This window comes from Osmerus eperlanus, chromosome 12, assembly GCF_963692335.1.
Source record: "Osmerus eperlanus chromosome 12, fOsmEpe2.1, whole genome shotgun sequence".
NCBI lineage: Eukaryota > Metazoa > Chordata > Actinopteri > Osmeriformes > Osmeridae > Osmerus > Osmerus eperlanus.
This window is the reverse complement of record NC_085029.1, coordinates 5,876,717-5,894,830: the sequence shown is the minus strand read 5'-3', so window position 1 is coordinate 5,894,830 and position 18,114 is coordinate 5,876,717. Positions and strand designations below refer to the sequence as shown.

The 18,114-nt window shown below is 39.9% G+C and overlaps 1 protein-coding gene across 13 annotated transcripts in view; it reads left to right on the top strand.

Moving 5' to 3' along the window:
- Positions 1-18,114, top strand: part of tcf7l2 (transcription factor 7 like 2) — a 58,550-nt gene that overhangs the window by 11,037 nt on the left and 29,399 nt on the right. The gene's annotated exons all lie outside the window — the stretch shown is intronic.

The following is an 18,114-nucleotide window of genomic DNA, read 5'->3' as shown; positions in this document are numbered from 1 at the left end:
CATGACACATGTATTATCTATAATGCATAGAACACTTTGTTGACTAAAGCCTGTTTGGCTAGAAGTGGGAGGAGAATTACAAAGTATTTGTGGGAACATTTATTCAACAATTTCTATAATCCACATGTGAAATTATACAGATTGTTATATCTTACTAGGGATGTAAATGATTAATTGAAGATCCAATTAATTGTCAATAAGAATTTGATTAATAGAAATTCATTTGATCGACCTAGGCCATTTAAATTTAGTATCACTTGCCGTATTGCCAGAAGGGCGGTTTCTGCCCAGTTAAGTTATTTTTAATGACAGTGTGTGGGCAAAAATGGGCTTGGGTGGGATAAACATAGCATAGCAGACTCCACAGGTGATTGTGTGGTTTACTGTCAATAAAATCTGGCAATCCTGATCATTAGAGGAAGCTATGTAATTGTTGTTGTAAAGAAAACTACCTGAAAAAGCTAGAGCGTTAAAATCAAAAGATGAAACGAGCAACTAGAAGTATGGTTTGAGATAACTTTTTCAAAAAGATCATGTTCTTTGCAAATACTGTGACTGTGTTAAAATATAACACCACGACTACACCAATGATTCATCACCTGACAAACATACATCCTACCACCATGTCTAGTGGTATGTCTTCTTTTCAACTGATCATTACATTGATGTTAGCAGGAAATACTGTGATGAACATCAGGCAGAGAGGATAACATGAGATTTGCCTGTTAATAGAGAAAGATATGATGCAAATAAATATAGTTGATTGTGAAGGTTTTTGGGGCTTCAGGAATTTGGTGGAGCTGGGATACAGCAATCCATTTGCCCAGGCACAGTCACTGGGTGCAGAGAGTTTCTGTCATACGCTCTGGATAAGAGCGTCTGCTAAATGACTAAATGTCAGAGGCAACAACAAAAACATTTAATAAAAAAAATCTATTGATCGATCTTTAGCAATGGCAATGTTCGAAGCAAATTTGCGACCCTATGCTACACCACTATGTCAAACAGCCAATACACCATCTAACACAAATCCACTGCTGAAACTGGTACCGTGTCCCTTTGTGTTCAAGCAATTATGCTGTGGTTTGTGTCTTTCTTGGGTGGTGTAGTCACAGTCTGGGGATACAGGCTTGCTCCGCTGTGTGTAGACCCCCTATCCAGCTCGGTGTATCCCTACAACCCCTTTCTACAAAAACTCTTACCCTGAAAAGAAAAAAATATTGTTACAGCTGACTACACAGTGAGAGTTAAAGTTAAACACCTTCAGTGACTGACTGAGTGACTGTGTGTATGGAATGCTGACTGTTTCCTGGGAGCACTAAAGCTGCCCTGAATTGGGTTTCGTTTTAAGGCAAGAAAGCGACCGTTGGGAGGATTAGGGAACATTCGGTATCTGCTTTCTGAATAGTTTTGCATTGTCCTCTCTCTCACTCTCCTTTTTTGTGCATTGTTTTCAGATGTGTGTCAGCCCAACCTATGCAAGACTAACCTCCAATTTATTTCACGTTGTTCTTCTCAGCAGTTCCAGTGAAGACATCTCTGAAATGTATTTGTTTGCTTTGGTGTTTTTGTATGTATTTATTTTGTTTCCTCTCAAGCCAGTGTAGTTAGTGTAGCCTCAGTGCCAGGCGATTCTTTTGTCTCTACAATTCCTTAATAAAGAAGGAATTATGGCATGCATACTTTTTTTCTAGCATCAAGGTCTTTTAGATGGTGTCATATGTTTTTTTTTAGGGCATCTCTACCAGACAGGTGATGCTGCTTACAGGTGCACACATGCTTCTTGTTTGTTTATCTTAACAGCCTCACAACAATCATATTGCCTATGAAGATGTCTTTTGGGTGATATCATGAGTACTAATATAAAGGCAGGGCTGTACATTCCATCTGAATTGTTATGGCAGATAAGTTGTACAATACAGCCAATAAAAAAGCACCATTCAGACACCCAACTCTGGCCTGGGAGGTCATTAAAATCAACAAGGAAGAATTGTCTTCAGGGGAAAAAGTAAAACATCCACATAACTATGTAGAGAAGCTTCTATATCTGTCAAAAGCTTCTTAGATTCCATACATTATTAACGTTATCTAAATGCATTATTTGTGTTTTCGTTCATTCATTCGTCTTGTTAACATAATAAACAGCGTGGAGAAAGCATGGCCATTGTTGGCAATGTGACAGTTGTGTGCGAGATTTGAATAAAAAGCACAGCTCAGTGATTTCAGCGAGACGGGTGCGGTTTTGTGGACGCACGACAAGTTCTCCTTCCAGAGTCTCATTAAGGGACAGTGACGCGATGATGTAGAAACTGTTATAGTTTTACCGACCTACCTTTTTCTTTGAACACTGTCACCCTCTCATCTGCAACATGCTCTGTTCCTCTATAACAAGACGTCACACACACACTTATTATTTTTGTGGCTGAAACCAATAAAATATGGCTTGTCCACAGAATTTTGGGAACCTTTGTTGGAAAACCCACCTATTGTTTTTTTCTCCCGCTTTTCTCCTTTCTCTCTTCTTTGGCTCAAATATCATGGTGAATGGATATTTTAATTGGAACTTTTGGAACTGTCTCCATCTTGCGTTGAAATGGCAGACAAGTGACTGCCTGGTGTAGTAATGGAAAGCTGATTGGTGTGTAGCGAGGCATGGATAAATCAACTGGCAGCCTGAATGGCTCAGTTGATTCTCACTAATATTTATAGACGTACTTGAATTTACCACTTTTTCTAGAAATGTTTACCTATTTCTTGCGAGAAAATGTTGTCATGTTGGACAAAGAATACCTCATCGTTCTGTCATTTGACTTGTTTTTGTGGTGCGATAGACCTTATATTCCAAGCCATGCAGATATTTTTGGCTCAATTAGCGTCATTCAACACCATTACTCATCAATCAAAAGAGACCCCTTTTGTTATGTTTACCTTCACGGCCACTAAAATACTAGCTAATCTCAGTTTGGATGCTCCATGCTCCATATCTTATTGAGACAACATGATTCAGTTTGTCTGCAAAAGCACAGGGATGACCCTTCCCCACACATCAGTCCATGTAGACGGTGTATTTGCCATAGGCAAGACAGTGAGGATCTAAGTATAAGGCCTGGTAAGCAGGATCATATTGAAGTAATTGTAGTACTTCAAATTGTGTTTTTTGTGTCTCTGTGTGAGATGGTGTCTCTTTCTGTGTTTCCCTCTCTGTCTCTCTCTCTCTCTCTCTCTCTCTCTCTCTGGGCTGGTGGGCAATGCTGTTTAATTTATCTGGAAGGCTGCTACTGAGCCCTTTATGAGAAGAAAGGAGAGAAGATGATTCCTAGGTCACTTAGTGTAGGTACTTAGTGTAGGTAAATAAAACTCCACATTGGTATAAATCAGCAGCGAGAGAAGAATATGGAGAATGTAGATAAATGGTCATCTACATATATTTTTTCACCATGGTCTCTAGTGGAGTCCCTCCATTAGCCATGATGTGTTCTTCTTAACTCCATCAAGTAAGCGGACGTGGCACACAAACTCACTGGCGTATGTACGTACTGCAGTGTGGGCCTGCCCCTCTTGCAGTTTTAATTGTTATATCTCCTCACCCTTGATATGAGCAAAAAGGGAGGCCTCTGCAGAGCCTGGGACTTCAAAGGCTACCTCCCCCAGTCTTACAAGTTGCCCGTCTCTTTGGAGGAGTAGGCTCCAGAGAGAAGAAGGGGGGTTGGAGAGGTGGGTTGTAGAGGCGGCGCCAAGTCCCGGCTGGAATGAGTTTGATGGGCTAATTGTAGCCCCCAGTGGACACAGCTGCACATCACAGAGAGGACTGGGTGAGAGTGTGGAGCACTGGATGAGAAGCCATGGCAGTTCACGACATGGGAATGAATGGAGACTGTAAAAGACTTAAGATATTTCTGTTTCCTGTTCTATCTCCTCCTTCTCTCCTGTCCTCCATGTTTTACCTCCTGGAATAATTTCAGACTTACCATTGCAAACACCAGTAGTTTTTTTCCCATGTTACCTTTTCCTTTTTTTCAGTTCCCTTCTCTGGTTCATTGAATAATCTTGCTCTTTTGTATGTTTTTTTTTCTGTGTATCTGCCGTTTTATATCTGGCAACAAGTAATGCATTCATTTTGTCTGCCATCCCCAATCCATGTGGATAGACAGTTTCTTCAGGCACTGTGGCACATGTAGATGATTGCCCTATCAGCAGGCCTTAATACTGCAGCAGGTTAGTCACTGCATTTAATGAGCCCACTGACCGCATGCAGTCAGAGTCAGAACCAAACACAAACCAGAACAAAGGAATTTGTGTGACACAGATGCACACACAAACACGCGTTAGTCTGCCGACTATTAGTACCACTACTACCAACTAGCGCTACTGTAGCGGTGATCAAAAAAGATTCTTCGCAGCTTTGAACCGTTCTCTTTTTTCACCCATCTGCATCAAAAAGAAATCAATAGCTGAAACTTTGAGAGAGCATGTATCATTTTTTCTTCTCTTTCTCTTACCCGCACCCCCCACCCCCACTCCCTCCTTTCTGGTGGTTTGTACATTACACCACTAGAGTAAAGCACAGTTAAAAGGAGAATGGCGCTGGAGATGACACCATCAAGGAAGTTGCTCGTGTATAGAAGGGCCCCGACTGGGGGGAAGAAAATCAATAGGATGGAACACACTTCCACACGCGGAAACGGCACACTGGGAGGGAGAGGGAAGAGGTTAGGGAGAGGGAGAAGGGGGTGTTTTTGGACACAAAAAAATGCATTTGTTTTAGCGAAAGATGGAAAGGAGAAGAAAGAAAATAAATATAACACTTCAGAACATCTTATGGAAAAAAGACTGCTTTGGTGAGGTTGAGTTGAGCGGTTAAGGTTTGTTTTATCCAGCTGTGCCAAAGCGTGTGTAGCTGTCTTCCAATTCTTTTTTAGTGTGGGTGCAGAAAGAATACTCATGGCATGTTCTAGGGTATTCAGTGGACACACCGTCCTGAGGCAGAAAAGTGGATCACACTATTAATTTTTTATTTTTTTACTCTCTAGATGTTAATTTGAGCTGTAAGAAATATTTCTCAAGTCAATGACCACTATTAATGGGTTAACCACAAATTTTTGTAGTGGAACAACAATAAATTGCCTGATTCGTATTGGCTGTTGAACAATACAAAACGTCAATTACTGAAATTTCAGAAACACAAACCAGTTTTGATCCCACATTGTATTTGTAGTAGTCACTGACACCAACATTTCCAAAAATCCTTGCTATAAGGCAGTGATATCTAAAAGGGGTTTCTTACAAAACCATGATTGCATCAAACAACAGCATAGCATAAAATATCATACATTTTCAGAGACCAAAGGTAGCAGTATGTGCTAGGCTTAAATCAGGCCTATGGCAGAAACCTGTTGATGGGATTGTCTGTTAATTGTAAAAAATAAAATAAAAAAAAATCTAGATCAAGAAGCTTGTACATCAGGTCAGTTTGTCTAGTTGGTATCTTAGCATAACTGCATCATCCAACCCCAAAACAACATAGGGGATGTGACCTGCTGAAGGGGCCGAGAGGGAAATGGCAATTCTCACTTTTCAGTTTTTATTGTCAGGTTTCCTGTTTTGAAAGCCATTAAGGAGCTAATTTCCTCACAGCAAGAGAGGAGATAAAAAGCCCTGGCCTTTTGAAACGTGTCCAAGCGCAAACGTAAAAAAGATGGAACGATAGCTATCTGTAAACATCCCCGCCGAGGGGTCTGAGGAAAAGAGAATTGTGAGCAATGGCATATTCACACGCTGCACGGTTTTGATACGATGATGACTGATGAAAGACTTGCCGGTGTTTTGTTCCATCACAGCTGTATTGCTCTATTCAAACCCACACAAGGATCCCAGGGCAAGGTCACATGACTGCCCCCCCTTCCAAAATGCTTTGTGACATCTGCATTCAAACATTTTTGATTCCAGTTTGAACCAGTTAGCATTATTTCAAAACTGATGCATTTGTCATTGCTCCTTCAATTTACCCATGAATCCTGTTTTGAAATGTATTATTTTTGCAGGGACAGCGCAATATTATAAAGTAATTTCACCTTTAGAGTTAGCTAGCAGCTAATTTACATCTGTTGTCCCTTATAGCAGGTACATTACATAAAACGGTAATAAATAAAGTCCATGAATGTAAGATAGACAAATTCAGTATGTCAACTACAATAAATACTAGGCAATCATTGGTGCTAAGTGCTGACACAGTTACAGAGTATGTATATAGATATGATAGCAATGTAATAAGTAACAGGATCCCAGGTAATATACTGCATCATTTTATAATCTAATATGACCAGATATAATCTCTTGACATACTTGAACTGAGATTTGTGAAAAAGTGCCTGACCTTCTCACACTTCCATGCTGCTACTTTCACAGTGACAAAAACTGTTCCATCCATCTATCTCTGAAGAGTGACTGATGTCACCATGTACTGTACAGTTGACCTCTGTGACCCGCTGACCCCCACCCTGCTCACTGTGGAGCTTTGACAAGCAGATAAAAAAACTTTTCAAGTCTGTTACTTCAACCTTTTTGTCTTTTGTGTACAAAGTTAACATTTATGGTGTGACTGTTTAGTCTGGACATCTGTCAAATGTAACGTGTTATGGTTGGCTGGTATCTGCTCCAATGTGCTTGTCTCCTGAGACAAATACCCCGCGTCCCACCACCTCACACCCTCAGAAGCTTGCAGTAGTTTGTTGCTGTGGTGCCATCTCCACGTGCTTCTTCCTCACTGCCCCCAAGGCTGGCCAGCCTTCTTCCTCTTAATAAAACTGACAGGCTGTAATTGGCTGTAATTGCACCCTTCTGGCGTCGTCAAAAGGGGGTGTTGCTAAACAAACTACAGGGACTGAAGGCTGGCTAGCTGTCTGAAAGTTGCAACATCCAGGGTATGCAAGGGTTTTGTGTATGTGTGTTTGTGCCATCCCAAAATGTAAGTCACGATACCATCAGGCTTCTGAATGGACATTGATATGGACACTGATACACTTCTCAGTAGTCACTTTACACGCTGTTACTTTCAGCTACTGGTTGCACTATCAGCAATATTGCACTATTGTACTTCACTTGTCTTAGGTTAGTATAGGTTTAAACGGTTAGTATAGGTTATTATGTGTATTATGTGTGTTTAGAGGTTTAGTATACTGTATTGAATATTGTATATTATTTGTATATTAGGAGGTTTACTATATTTTTGCTTATTATAGATGTAATCTATGTTCTGTGTACTTATATGTTATGTTATGCCAGGTTGCTTTGCGTTGTCTTGTTGTGCATCTGACAATACAAGACTTGAACTTGATACCTTGTCTTCTATTCTACACAAATGTGAGCAAGAAAGAGTCCATTTAATCCAGATGTGTGTGTACAATGTATGCACACTGAAAGTCGAACAGTCTGTGCCAACACGTTCCTTCCGCACACTGAGCCAACAAAACAAGAGTCCACAAGCCTAAAAATCTCATGTATTCAGCAAAGCAGTATTACCTGGCTTTGAACGTCTCTGTGTTCTCCGATGGTAAATCGAGTTTGACAGTAAAGGTGTCTATTTACCTTTTAATCCGTGTAATATGGATGAAAAATAGAGACAATTTGGTGCATAAGATCATGTGTCACGGTGGGTGGAGAAAAGCCAAATCATGATGGGATGCTGATGTGGCAATGGCCATTTTAGACAACTTCATCCTCATGGCACCTCCTTCTGGTTAACGTGCAGGAGTGGCGTACCAGCGGGCTTCTTCCCAGGGACATTTTTGGTGGATACTCTTCGCAGGGCCCTCCCTGGGGTCACTGAGCACTATTGATTGAGAGCTCCAGACACAATTCAATTATTGAAATGGCATGGCCAAGCATGTGTGTGTGTGGCACCAGTGACCCCAAAACCTGGTGGCGAGAAAGAAGAACAGAGATAATAACATTGAGCGCAGCACCAGTCTAGCTTTAACATCAGCTTGGGACTTGCTCTCGTGGGCATTTGTTCCTCTTCACCTCCTTTTCAGTTGTTTATTCCGTCATTTCACATTCCCATTATACTGGCCCAGTGGGTTTGGCCTATTCTTTATCCAGTGTGTCAGATGTTTGTGGGAAGCCGCTCATTATGTGGCTATCTGTGTCCATGATTATAGTTATTTTTTTAAATGATCTTCAGTGCCGTTGTCTATGTTTGTGTTTGTTGGAGAGGAAGAAAGGGGATTGGAGAGAGAGAGGGAGAGAGAGAGAGAGAGAGAGAGAGAGAGAGAGAGAGAGAGAGAGAGAGAGAGAGAGAGAGAGAGAGAGAGAGAGAGAGAGGCGCAATAATGTAGTGTATGAGACAGCCCACGGCGAGCAAAAGGGCCTCATTCTCTGGCCTTCTGCTGCACTGGGATGACTCGCAGACTCTCATCCCACTGCTCATTCCCTTTTAGGAAAAGAACCAGAGCACATAATTAAAATATATGGCCCAACTGGGACCCAAATATATAAACTTAAAAATATAGAGTACCACCAGACCAGCCTCCCTCAATCAGGGCCTGTGGTGAGTGTTGGACTTCAGCAAACATAAAACGTGTGTGTGTCCAACATCTCAGCAGTCTGAGCAGCATGCTATAAAAGGCTGCAAAAAAACACTAGTCTCTCTGTGAGTCGGGGTCATTGTGGGCTAAGCGCAGTGTGTTATGTGCGCATTCTCTCAGGTATGTTACTGCTGTGTACACTGTTTGTGAGTCTAGGATGCTGCCCCGCTCACTGACCCACAACGCACCCTCTGCCTTTCTCCACACACACTTTTCAGTACTGTAAAATATGACCGCACTTTTAAAAGCAATAGTGTGTGTCAAAGAGGACACATTTTGCTGCTCCTCAACAATGGGACAAACACACACACCTCACTCGTTTCAGCACTTTGTCACCCTCTAATGATGACTATCCATCAATGAGAGGGGGCAGTGCCTGGGAAATGAAGATGGATTGAATTAGTGTTAAAGTGAGATGGTTGCTGCGTTTTGTAGACCCCTTAATTACAGTGTCAGGGCTGTTGAAACCCTTCAGTACCCCCTGAGAAGGGGAGCATAACACATTTGCTCCAGTGATAATATTATTAAGGTATTTTGGCAGATTCACTTCATGTAGTTCCTAATAGCAAGTAACTGGTACTGATTGTTTAGGAGAGATGGGCTTGTGTGTGTGGGAGAGAGAAAAAACAAGTAAATGGAGGATGAGTGGGGGAGTAAGTGATATATCTGATGAAGGGGAAAACCATCTTCAAGATCATTGTACACCCAGTGTGGACTAGGACGTTCATGACTGTCAAGAATTATTGGGCGAAACAACCAGCATAAACCAGTAAACAAATTTATTGAGTGAGTCAAACAAACAGATTGAGTTCAACAAAGCATCAATTTTTTGCCTTGTCTCTGTGGGAAATGGAAATTGGTCTGAAGTGTTTGTAATTAAATAAGTCTTAGAAACACCAGGAAATAGCTTAATTTCATATTGAGACACATGACTCTGGGATCTTAGCAAACCAATTAACCCTGGCGCAGCTCATTAAAAAGCTACTTTCATGGCCAGGAGCAGCGACTTATCTGCCAACACGGGACATGAAAGCACACATTTGTAAATCCCAAACTCCTAAAGTAATTGGAAAGGTAGATACGAAGAGTAATAATCAAGTGACACGGCCAAACTTTAATGGACCTAAAGAAGGAGTGATTATAAAAGGATACAGACGTAACCATTGATGGGCCCAGTTTTTACAGTAGCAACAATTTAAACAATCTATTGCTTGTTCAAGTCCAAGAATATAACCTACACTTTTTCCTTAACCCTTAACATTGATGCAACTAAAGGTATGAAGGGAAGGAAAACAGTACAATCCCCATATGCTTTTTTAAACTCATGAAACTGTTGTTTACAAAGCAGTTCAGTACATGTACAAGGTAAATAAGGTTGAACCGCATACAAAATGATTAACTGTTGGCTTTTAAAATGTATTGAAGTGATTGAATGAAACGCTATATAGTGTTTCTTTTATTGCAATTCCATTTCATTCATCCAAACAAGAAGAAAAGTTTATTATTTGTGTGTTTGATAAACAATATAAATTCACTAAGGTTGTATGGAAACATTGAACAATTCAGGAAACATTGCTCAAATGCTGAAGCTTACTGGATATTGTAAAAACAATATATAGACTATAATAATGGAGAGCACAGAAAATAGAGAATATTGCTGAAACATTCAGGTTAAGAAATATACAGATACACTTAATTTGCCAGTGAAGTGACATCCATTGACCTAGCTGTAGCCGGGCCGTAGTTGTCCAGGGTTTCTGTATTTTTGACCTCATTGAAAGTCCATTAGTGTCAGGCCATGAGAACATTAGTCTGTCACCACTTAACTTGGAGGAAGCGTAGTATGCCCAAACCTGAAGTGATATTACAAATCACTTACCGCTAGGTTTTTGTTAAAATAATCTAATAGGTTAATGGTACTAAGAGGTACCATTCAGCTTTGTTCATACATAGTTATTTGTGTTGCTGTGTGTTTGCTGGCTCAAACAATGAATCCAAGTCTCTTTCTCTCCTCTCTCTCTCTCTCTCTCTCTCTCTCTCTCTCTCTCTCTCTCTCTCTCTCTCTCTCTCTCTCTCTCTCTCGCTTTCTCTCTCTGCCACACACAAACAATCTCTGTCATCTGCATCAAAATAATTACAAGGAGATATAAACACCATCATTTTATAATTTTCATGGTTCTAATCTGAAACAGGCCTGTGAAAGTGCATGAGGCAGATGATCAAATCCCATTTTAATGGGAATGATCAGTGTTCTATGTTCAGTATTCATCTAGCAGAGGTATTACAAATCCACCTCTTATTTCGTTCTGCATTTAGCCAGCTTGTTTGTTCTGCGCCATATTTCTTTCTATGGTTAAACCAAGCCAGAAATGCACCTAAATGTGTCACCATGCATTTATTTATACATGTATTTGCCACAATAGCTCATCTGATTATTAAATCTAGGATTTACCATTTAGAAAGTTTATTTTGGGTTCAATGATGATGTGAGTGTTGATGGAGGAGGGGAAGCATATTGGTTACTGTTATTTTTCTTTATGCCACCCGTTCTCCCTTGGCAAGAAGCTATACAGAATCCGAAATCTGATTAGCCTCCATTATAAAGGGTGATATTTTCATCCCGCTGATTCTCGGCACTGTGTCAGAGCACTCCGCCGCTTCAGTACCGGGAAAAGCCTGCTCTTCTGACAGATAGTAGATATCCCCACCGTCGCTTGTTTAGACATCCCTGTCTTTTGTGACACGGAAGAAAAGACGGGCTAGAAAATATAAAGCAACCAAATAATGTCAAAAGATCAGAAATCAATGGCTGAAGGAACGTGATCCCCCCTCCCCCCTTGCATTACGAGTGTCTTTCCGTTGCCACTGAAGTTGCTTTTGTTCACCCTCTCAGAGATGTAACTCAAGCATGAGGAAGCTGTCTGACAATGTTTGGATATCAGCAGAAATAGCCTTTAACTTAAAGGTTACTAGCCAAGGTTTATTGGGTTTCATGTTCATCACATTTGGGGGAAGGAAAGTTGGACACAGAATGGTTTATTAATGGCCAGTTTCATATTTCTGTCAATTTTGTGATGTAATGCATGATTCAAAAGTAGGAAATGATCCATTGAGAGACTGTATTTAACATACTAATACAATTTTTCAGTTACTTAGGAAATACGTGTATTATTCAGTGACATTAGAAATAATAAGTTCAGAAGTTTGAAATAATATGGAATTTGATACTACCATTTATTAGTACCTAGGACAATTACTTATTCAGTCATATCCATTGTAAATAGTAAAAGCTAAAACTATTGGAACACAAAACAAATCAAAATCAATACAACTTCCATTACATTATAATTTGTTAGTTGTTTGTAATTTTTGGTATTCAGTTTAAATGTTGTAGGACATGTTATCATTTGACTTTAGGTCAGTTGGCAGTTATTTAATCTCTCTTTTTCCATCCTGACAAAATGTGGCAATTCTGGAAACATTTATTATACAGGTTGGATTGGGGTTAGAGTACATGGTTTCAACTTCTGTAGCAGTTGTGATCTCTTATAATGAGAAAGAGGAAACGTGGCACCACTATGCTTTGTGTTGCCGACTGAGGCCAAGAGATAGACACAGAAAAAAAAAAAAACAATTTCTGGACATTTCTCGAAGATAAATTTAATTTATTTGCTTTTTGGAGGTCTTCTTTGAAAAAGCAATTGTAATGAACACATTCAGAAACCAGAGAATAGATTTACCCTCATCTTCAAATAAGTCGGTGTTATCAGACTCTGTCATTCACTACTTCCCATTTTCGAGCTGCTAATTGATGTTTTTGATGTTGGCGAGAAAATTGAAGAAAATGTCATGTGTGAACCAGTGCGGAAGTTAATAAGATTGACTTCGTTGCTGGAATTCACAATGAGCGAAGGAGTGGCGTGTAATGGGGACCGCTGCGAATTCGCCCAGCCGTCTTCGGGGGGGATGAAATCGACACCCTGCATGGTATAGACCTAATGCGGTCGATATGGAGAATTTCGGATGGTTCCCCCTTAATCTTTATTTTCTTGGCTGTTGTTTTTTGTATTATTATATATGTTTTTACTTTTCACTATAGAGCTGCTGATTCGTACGCACAAGCAGCTGTTTATCCAGAGGGCTCCTGCCCTGGACCAGGCCCAACATTTCTGTGGAATAGTCTCCCAGGGTTACCTCCTCCCTCACTTTCAACAATGCTCATTCTTACTGCTGGTTTGAGTCTTAAAAGCCACAGAGCTTACAAAAAAGAAAAAGGTTAGATTAAGATATGTCTTAAGATTCACAAATATCAGTGTGGGTCATTGCATATGCTTGGGCAATGTGTAAAAGAGCTCAAACTCAAATCCCTTTGAATAAAAGGATGGAAGCACCACCATGGTAACTCCATCTTGAGCCATTTATGGAGCGTTGGCTGAAAGCCGAGCGGTGGCCATTGTTCGACATTTTATTTTTCAGTGCGTATTTAGCTTTTTTCCTTGTCTTGCTTCTTGTGTTTTATGAATCCAAACTGTTGCGTAAATAAATAAATAATCTCTGTACGTTTTTTTATCTAACTTTCTTTAAATATAAGTATTTATTTGCAGATTTCCATTACGGTGAGGTGTAATAGGGTTTTGAGTTTTTAATTAGGATGTGGATTAGTCGAGTTTGGTTCAGTGCATCTGATTATTTTCACCCAGCCTTTAGGGGACTGAGCTAAACCCTAATACGGCCAGTACCCCCAAGCGGTCCTCTTTTTGAAGACACCGAACAAAAAAAGTGGCCACCGCTAGCGTTCGGCCCTCCGAGGATCGTGGGTAAGGGACATTTATCTTGGAATAGCCAATTAATTCCGCTGGCAATGATCGGTTAGAGCTTCTTCCCCCCTGCTCCTCTAAACACCCACCCCTCAGCCCTCTACTCGCCATTTGAAATGCTAACACAATGAAATATTTTCTATTGGCCTGTGTCCCTCGGCTAAGCCACTGCCGCGGGCAGAGAATTTAATCGACTGATGAGACCAGAGGCAGGCCCGATAAAAGGTTACCTGTACGTGACATGCACTCCAAGTAGCTAGTACTACCTTGAACTTGAAAGTTCTGTAACTTTTATTTGACTTTTTATTGTTGGCAAGGACAGTTGCGTATGGTCACTGAGGCTAGAAATTGAGCAATACTTCAGTCTAGTTTTTGTTAAAAACAAAAAAAAATTGTATCACTGAAAACAAAACGCAACACATTTTGAATGATGGAATTTCCTTTGTTTGAATCTAATTGTTTTACGGTGAGTGTTTTTTAGACCTTTTATAGGTACATTTTTCAGCTAAATCGTAAGAGGAATAAATCTAAATCTAAAACCAATCAAACGACAGCTGCATTTAATTTATAAAATGCAGTTTACCGAAAGCTTATATTAACTACAGATTGAAGATACGGGTTTACGTAATGAAAGTGAGATAAACGAATACATTCTATGTTACGCTGTAACATGTTGTATTTCATTTTCATCACCTACAATAATTGCTGAACAACTTTGTTGTCCAAAAAAATATTCTTTATGATTTGGTTAGTATTTTAGCTAAATTATTTTTGCATTAATGTTTTTGATATGAGTTTTGTGTGGCTATGCTCAGTGGGATTGAAACAGAACATGTACACCTGCCACAATGTAAGACTTCAGGGGATAAGTAAGGTTGACTGCACAAGGGGAGGGGGAACTGAGGCCCTTCTCAAATTGTTAGTAAAAGATATATGAGCAGAGAATAGGTATAGATGCTACTGTATCTCCCAAACCCATCTTTCAAATACACACACATACACACGCACACTCTCTCTCTCTCTCTCTCTCTTTGCTGTCTACGAGGACTGAGGCAGGTGGCTCCCCATGGCTGCGGCTTCATGACAACATGCCATTAGAAATAGCAGGCCTGTTGATCAATCCTGCCGACATGACAGCTTGCCGCGAGGCCTGGCTCTTTGAGTGCCGGTGCTGCGGCAGCTTCCACTCCCGTTTCTCCCCACTAATTGGTGAAAGTTCTCTTATATATGCTCATGGCGCAGGGCTCTTTTTCCCTCCACCACCACCTCTTCTTCTCCATATCCCTATTTTTGTTTTTGTTTTTTGCTTGCCCCCCCCCCCCCCAACACACACACAATCACAATATTCGTTTTTCACTTGAACATTGTCACAATGGATGTGATGATTTTTACTTAGATATTGCAAGTGGGTTAAAAAAGTGTGTGCCGGAGGCCTGGTTCGTTCTGCGGGAATACTGAAGCTTTGGATTTGACATGGACTCTTGGTAATGCCCTCCAACAAGAGATTGGAAGCCTCAAATAGTGTTATTGTCAGGTTATAATTCAAGAGCAACATCAAATCATTTGTGTGCATTAACAGAAAATATAGTGCGTGGAATTAGGGGCGTAAATTTGTTTTCAAATGTGAGGTGGGACAAAAAATATATAAAACTGAGGATGCAGCCATTAAACATAATTTTGTCGATAAAAATTGGGGGGGGGGGGACAGCTTGGAGAATAAATTCGTTATTTTATTAAAATATAATATATAAAATATTACCAACATAAAATGCAATACTCATTTAATTGTCTCCATCTACACAGTAAACTAAATATTTGCGTATTTACCTTCTCGTTTACACAATTCTGTTTGATATAAAGGATTATTTTGAACAGTAAGATGTCAAAACAATTGTCAAGAAATCTCTGTGCCTGCTGACTGTCACAGACTCACTGTAACAGAGCTGCATTCTAATCCAGTGGCATCTCTCCTCCATCAGTCTTTACCAACACCCACTTCCATTTCCTATGAACTATATAAATGGGTGCTGGGGGAGGGGGTGGGGGATAAACACACATTAAATGTTTAACTATGTCACATTTGTCATCTGTTTACTATTAATTAAACAGCACTCCACGTGCTGGTATGCACGCTCACACACACGCACTCACAGACCTCTCGCACTACTCTCAGCACAAACACTGTCCAGCCAATAATTCATTAAGCATTTATTTTATTCAGCCCTTTATTTTGCGTGGAGTAGAAGCTAATCTCTGTGTTTTTGTGTATATATTGAGTATTGTAGTGGAATGAATATAAAAAGAAAGTTATCAGTAGGTTCGACCATGCTTTTGTTATATGGTATTTTTAAATCAAGTTCCTTTAGAGGGTTTTGACAAAAAAAGACAGTGCTCTATTGCTTTGTCTCAATTGGTTTACATCTTGGCATATAATAAGTAAGTCAAAAACATTAAGTACTACCACCACCCAGTGGCGCAAAGTGAAAAAATGTAATGTATATGATTGGCAGTGTGCTGCATCTAATGCGGGTGTGAATATTTGCCTTGAGGGGTGTGGGGGGCTTTCAACCACACAAAAGCATGACTACTTCTAGCACTGTTAGTATTAACAAAAACATGCTCTTGGTCAAGAGCCTCCTTTTATCAACAATACTATTTAATTTCATCAGCTCCATCTAACAAGGACATGAGGGATAATTTTATGTGTGAGTGTGCATTATTTTGATGCTTAGACGTATGCGGTGTGTATTATATTGAAATACCACAGTAATGATGTGTTTGGGTTCATTGCATTCTGTGTTGAATATCCTCATATCGTAGAATCTGGTGTGTGTGTGTGTGTGTGTGTGTGTAATACTGTGCCAGTTCATGGGGTTGCTGTAAAGTGATGGAGAAAAAGAGCCGGCACTAAAACCCGGGCCTTGGGTGTGGGAGAAAGGAGAGGAGAGTGGAATTGGGGGTGCCTGTGAAGCCCCCACCAGATCCGAGGCAAGGGGTGGGGGGGATCAAAGCATCTTGTTTTATGTGGCTCGTGCAGGACTTTGAAGTTCCTGAGTCACCTACAGCACTCACTTCATCAAGTTCACTAGTGTCTTAATAGCAGATCAATAAGTTTCAAAGTCGGAGAGTTAATTTAATACTGGTGCTGATGTGATCATGCTGGGCCACAAAGCTGCCTGCTCGATGCTCTGCTCTCTACTTCCCTCTCCATCTTTTCACCTACGTTAGACCTGTTTTACACTTTCAACATGCATTAGGCCTTGGAAGGCTTCTCAGCTTTGTAAAGACGAGCTTTTGAGAACACTTAATAGGGTTGTATTCTGTCGCATAAATTGTACATTAGCAATAATTAACAACATTTTAACAATTATTTTATAAATAACTAATGATTAGATTAGAATTATTTATCAGACAAGTAGTATGTTCGGGTCATTTAGTTAAAATGATTAATAATAATAAAAAATATTTTCTAACCTTTAGAATGTACAGTATATTATTCGCTCACTCATACACTATGAACCTAATTTAAACCTATGTATATTGGTTACATTTAGATGTACTTATTTTGACAGATTGAATTCTACAATTTGTGGTCCATTGCAAAATATCTGTAACTTGTTTGTAGCAAAATATTAAAAATTGTCAAATAAGGCAATTTTAGTCAAGTAATCAAGTAAAAGTATACTAAGCAATGAAAATCTGTAATATTTTTTAATTTGACTCCCTAAAAAAATCCAGGCTTTGCCGACGGCTTCTCTAGCGATGTGAAATTGTAAAAAATTTAGCGGCCCTAAGCCGCTTTTTTATTTGTGGTTTAAGAAACTACCATCTGCATTTTAAACCATGGTAGGTTGTTGGGGTCGGATTGGTACCTTGAGAACAAAAGCTCAATTTAGAATGTTCATTTAAGGGTTGCTAATGGTATTAGGGGTCCGACGCGGTGGTCGGCATGGGCAGTCATTCCAAGGTGTGCACACAGCTTGACCCCCGACCTGTACCAATTCACAGGGCCAGTAGCATTAGTGCCCCACATCTGTCATATTTCATGCATGCCCCTCTAAAGCCTTTTCACACTATCGTATAGTTTTATTTTTCACAAGAAAAACACAGAGAAATGGTAGCGCTTTTAAAATAAGATTTGTATTTTGTGGCCCCCTCCTTTTCACAGGAAAGAATGCGGCAAAATCTGGTCTTTTAAATAACAGGGAAAATGACTTGAGTTGTGTGGTACAATGAACAGTCAGATGTTCATATTTATAAGTTGAGTGTTTGTAGAATGTTTTTATAGCATTTTTTATTTAAAAAATTATGCCATAGTTTTAATTAAGTGGAATGTAACTATATGGCAAAGCTTTTAACAAAACAATCTGGTAAGGATATTTCTGATCAAGAAACTCTTTTGAATAATTTCCGCAGACCTTTTTGAACGTATTGATCACAACTAAAAAATATTATTTCTGGTGATTATTGTCATGCCGTTTCAGGGTGTTTGAATTTGTACAGTACTCTCTGAATTCAAGTCAATGGGAAAAGGTTGCCTTTGTTAAGCCCTAATGGTGTTTTACTGTGGTATCCACTTTTGGGGGGAAAAACTCTGAAGTTTGTGTCAAAATGCTGGTAGCAGATGGCACTGGTTAAAGCAGCCTGCGTGGTCTTCAGCGATCGGCACTGTTGGGCTCTGCGGAGAGCGCTGGACGTCCAGGGTTTTGATAAAG